This window comes from Sinocyclocheilus grahami, unplaced genomic scaffold (genome assembly GCF_001515645.1).
Source record: "Sinocyclocheilus grahami isolate Dianchi unplaced genomic scaffold, SAMN03320097.WGS_v1.1 scaffold126.1, whole genome shotgun sequence".
Lineage (NCBI taxonomy): Eukaryota > Metazoa > Chordata > Actinopteri > Cypriniformes > Cyprinidae > Sinocyclocheilus > Sinocyclocheilus grahami.
Window position 1 is genome coordinate 2,390,670 of NW_015505305.1, and position 5,650 is coordinate 2,396,319.

Below are 5,650 nucleotides of genomic sequence, written 5' to 3' on the forward strand. Positions count from 1 at the left end.
AAAGGGTTAAAGCTTAACTCAGTACAGAGAAGAGACATAAGGAATGAAATTTATGGAACCATTTGCATATTCAGCAGATCTACACCTGAGGGAAACGTCAGATTCTTAGTTCAAACACACCTTTGTAAAAAGGTGCAACTGATGCCTAATGTATCAATTAATAAGACTAAGTTTGATACTTGCACGTCTTGTCTGTCTGAAAGAGACTCCTGATGCAATCTTAAGGCCCAAGATCTTGCTGAAGTTGGTTGATGAGAAAGAACCAGTTTGAGTCAGAGAATCTTGGTGAAATGGAAAGGTCGAGGCCGAAGCCTGGCATGAGCTTAGGGTTTCCGGGTGCGTTTTTCTCACATCCTCTCAGAATTAAAACCAACCACCGACTCTGGGAGGGTCCCTGGTGTGGGCCTTTAAGGTCGGAGAAGAGTCACGCCTCTCAAGGTGGGCTTGTCCAATGAGAAAGGAAGAAATTCCAAGCGGGAGGTTGCAATTGCTGGAGGGTTTTACGACGCTTTGTTTGAGGGCATGGTAATTTGCACATGTAATTCGCTTGGGGTGCGGAGGCACAAACTAATAAAGATTCTTAGAACACTAATATGTTGCGTAGGTGTAAACATACAATATACACTCTCAATTAGATCATCCGAATACGAATTCATAGATACTAAACATGGTAGGGTTATATATATGTAAGCTGACAGGAGTGAGTATTTCGGTCATAAGCCTGCATAAAACAGTATACACTCTCAAAGACCAAATACATGATGACAATAATATACACAATGACCGGAAGGATACACTGTTCATTCAAAGAAAGGTTTTCCCATGAATTACTTTGTAGAAAAGTCCCTTTCTACTATGCATTGTGCCTCTTGCTCTGGAAAATGCAGTGAGAGTCTCTGCTCACATTCCTTTAGATCGTAAATGTATCTGGTGTCAGTGTTGCTATGGAACCAGGGGCCTGTTCGGCTTCCTGGGGTGTTACAGAGTATTTGTTCAATCTAGCTAACAAAATATATATTGTGTGTTTGAGTGGTCCAGACGCTACATATATAATATAATATACATTATAAAATATATTGTAAATATTATAATTAAAATATATTGTAAATGATAGATAGATAGATAGATCTCATTTTGAAGAAATTCTTTGATACTTCTGGCCAAGATGCACTGCAGGTTTGACATCTGTTACATCAGATAATATTGATTTTTGAAAGGAGAGTATGTACATTTGGTTTGACCTAGCAACTGCTTTAACATGTTTTTGCTTCTCTCTCTCTCTGTTACTGCCAGTTCATAGAGAGAGCCATCTGCTGATGTGCTTCTCTGTGGCAGGAGCCAGATGCCTTCAGTGACAGATTAGACGCCAGTGACCTGCAGTGACTGGCTCCAGTCAGATGTATACGGGAGAGAGCAGCACTCGCTTGCTGGGCCATCCGCTGTGGTGCACTGGCATCCTACCACCCCGCAGCTCAGTAAGCCCATCACAGCCCACCGCTTATCTCCACCGTGCCACAGCATACAAAGACATGCAAACACCCAAAAGAACATTTAACCAAGTACAAATGCCACATGAAAGCAAGATATACAGTAGGGAAACATTCTATCCTGATTCTATGTGCACTATTAATCAAAAGCATTGAAGGTTATCCAAAAGAAAGATGCTTTTTTCGTTACAATTTCATAAACAAAAATGCATCTCGCTGGTACAGTTCAACTGACAACTATATAAAGTCAAGATGAAGTCAGAATTTTACTTTCTCAAAACATGTTTCTAATCATGAATGATTAATCACTACATGCTCACTGAAGGAAAAAAATCATCTTCATTGATACATGGCTGAAAGAGGTGTTTACTTGCATTAAATTGGGAAAAAATTGACTGTTACTCAATGGCTCTTTAAGGACCTTTGATAAACTGTGGCACCTCTTTTTAGATTATTTGCCTGATAACTGTCTAAACACTCAAACTGAGAAACTTTTTTTTTTTGTTGTTACAATTTAACATGCTTCTTGTAAATTGTGTAAGTTTCTCTGTTTGTTAAGATATTGTTGTATTTTTTTTGCTTATTTATTTATCTTTTTATTGTTATTATAATTTTTTTGTATAGGAAGTTTTTCTTAGGTAGTTGGTTGAGGGAGGTGCTTACGAGGGTTTTAACAGTGCATTGTTGTCTGTGGGTTTGATGTTCAGTGCAGAAAATCCAATAAATGAAATTTGAAATACAAATATAATCTTCATAATCAAAATTTTCCATTTCAGATTATTAATAAATTCTCTTATTTTTGAGCCCAACTCCTTTAACCACCAGTCATACCACTTTTCACTAGGTATGCACAATATGGTATTTAATAATATCTACTAAACCAGTTACAGTGTCTAAAATAATTATTGTTACATAAAATACAATATTACAAATGAAAATACTACTATTTAAATATAATATATATAATACATATAATTGTTACTGCTCTCTCTCTTTCTCTTGTGCAATTCTCCTTTTCCCTTTTTTTACATTTAGATATTATTTGCTATAATCTAATGCTCACTTAAAAACACCAATAACCGAATTACACTGTTAAATGTAATCTAAAAAAAATTCATAAAATTTTTTTATTTTGTAAATTATTTCTCATTTTTCATTTTCTCTATTTTTACATTTACATATATTTACCATACACTAATGCTAACTTAAAAAGACTAATAATTCAATAAAACTGTTAAATGTAATCTAAATAAATAAATAATTTTTCATCCTGTACATATACATTTACTTGTAGAATTTTAAATGACTGATTTTGCATTTTTAGTGTTTTATTTTTAATTTATTTATTCGTTTATTTAAGGTGCATCCCTTCTTTTCACCATCCATCCATAAAATAAAGTCCTGCCTTATGTCTCATTGAATATCTTGTTTCTCTCAAAAATACACCACATCGAAGCAAAATGATAGCAAACACTGTGGCGTGTTGAGTTGAGTTGTATATATGCTTAAATATTTATCCACACTTATAAAAGCCAAAAAATAGCTCTCTGCCCAGATTTGAACATTCATGCTTGTGTCTTCAATGCCCTTTTATGCCCTTTTCCAGGCCATTTGCAAAGTAGTCTCCAGAGCACAGTGCTCTTGTAAGATTTCTGTCATCGAATGCTTTTCCTGTGCATCAGAGCACAACCTCTTCAGAGATTTCCCAATGAGCAGTCAAAACTGCTCCGAAATAGCTCTATTATGTCTAACCTCAGATTCCTCCGTTGAAAAGGTTTGAATCATTGCGAGTCAAACTGGGTCAGCACACCATTTCTCCTCAGCAGCTGTTCTTTTATAGTGCCTAAATGTCATGTGTGAGAATGTGTGCTAGGCTCTGGGATATGAAAAAGTTAAATTACATTAATCGCACAAACAGTGATTAAAATACATTTGTGAATTCAGGGGGTGGGAATAGAAAAATCATTTGAAGATCATTGTGATGCTAATTTGTTCCTCAGAAGGATTTTTCTGCTTAATCTTATTTGTGAAATATTAGCTAAATTGAAAAGCATAGTTCAGTCACTGCAGGTTTTTTTATTTTTATACATAACCATGGTAATTTGAATATTAACGTCTTTTATAAATAGTATTATTTTTTTTACTTTGATAAAGTTTACTTTTTACGTTTACTTTTACAATGAAGAAAATACTTGAAGCAAAATCTATAGAAATAATGCAATTTTAAGCCTTTTCAAACTTTGTTTTCAGGAGTCAGAGTATAGATTTAGGTGTTTTTATTTATGCTTTTATTACATTACTTAGCTGTAATTGTATTTTAAATATTCATACCCTAATTTTGTATGTGCAAGAACCTAATTTGGCACTCAGAGGTGCTTCATTGTTTTTTTTTGTTTGTTTTTTTTCAGCCATTGTGAATTATAGATGTGTGAAATTTCCTGTTCTCACAAGTTCTCATTTAATCCACTGATGCATGAATTTTTATATCAAAAAGTTCTATGTTTAATTTTTCTTCAAAACAAGAACATAATCAATCTCAGCTTTGTCTCTCTCTTTTTTCCAAAAACATGTATTTTGAGAGAGTTACGTGTCCAACAGAAGATCATGGTAAATATTCCATACAGAGATACTGTAACTGATGTTGTATGTATGTTGTCATAGACAAAAACATAAAAGGAGATGGCATATAGGCATGTAGTTTCAAAGGTCACTCATGGTGGTCTAGATGAATCACACTATGAATGGTTAACGTCTCTGTTACGTATGGTAACCCTCGTTCCCTGAAGGAGGGAATGGAGACGTCACGTCGGATGGCCGACGAAATTGGGATCTCGCTTAGAGAGACCAATCCACTTCGAGTGTAAACTAAACGAGCCAATGCACATTGGCATGCGATTATTGCATCCAGCTGCTGCTGATCACAGCCTGAGTATAAGTAGGCAGCAGGTGCAGCACATATTCAGGTTTTCGCTGAGGAGCCGAGCCGGTGACCCGGCCGCTCAGCGGTGGTACAGGAGCTGTGGCGACGGGACATGACGTCTCCGTTCCCTCCTTCAGGGAACGAGGGTTACCATACATAACCGAGATGTTCCCTTTCAGTCGGTCACTCTCGACGTCACGTCGGATGACCGACGAAATTGGGATCCTACCAAAAGGCCACAGCTACTGCCCCTTCCAGTGTCCTGTGGAAGCCACCTGCGCCCCTACTTTATGCTGTAGGCCAGGGCTTCTTCACAAGAGGACCAGCTACTGCTGCTATGGCACCACCCAATGAGTAAGACTGGATAACACTGGGAAAACTTACCCATTCTACTTGGAACAGGGGCGTTACGGAAGCTCGAACCTTCCCGAAGGAGGTTTCGGAAGCAATACACATATGGACATCCCTTAGGTGCATATGGAAGAATGGAGGTGATTGAACCCTCTTGGAATGGCAGAAGTCTGCCGGGGAAACATGGGCTCAAGGCTATACCGTGGACTTTACACATATGAGATCCACTTAGGCCTTACATATGGAACCCAGCCTTCTACCGGTTCTCGAGGATTCAGCGAGTGAAGGCCTGGCGCCGGACACTCCGCCACGTCTGGCTGCCGAGGGGACGGAGGAACTCAACAGGGTCTACTATATGGACTCTCTGGAGTGGTTTTGCAAGCCGACCCGAAGCCGGGGCCTCTCAGTGCTTCTACCCGTTTGAGGTGAGAACACAGGAGGATACCGGCTCCACACGAAGGCTATAGAATCTAGCGAATGTGTTAGGGGTCGCCCAGCCCGCAGCCCTACAGATATCTGTCAGCGAGGCGCCACGAGCCAGCGCCCAGGAGGATGCAACACCTCTAGTTGAGTGAGCTCGCAACCTGAGCGGGCAGGGCACACCCTGTGCCTGATAAGCCAGGGTGATGTCATCCACTATCCAGTGGGCCATCCTCTGCTTAGAGACGGCATTCCCCTTCTGCCGGCCTCCGTGACAGACAAAGAGCTGGTCTGAGGTTCTGAAGCTTTGTGTACGTGGCCCCCCAGCCGGTGGTTGAGGTATCCGTGCAAACCACAGCATGCCTGGAGACCTGCTCCAGGGGCACTCCTGCCCGGAGGAACGCAAGGTCTGACCACGGGGTGAAGGTTTGTCGGCAGGCCGGTGTCACTTGGACCCGGAAGGTGCCGGGTT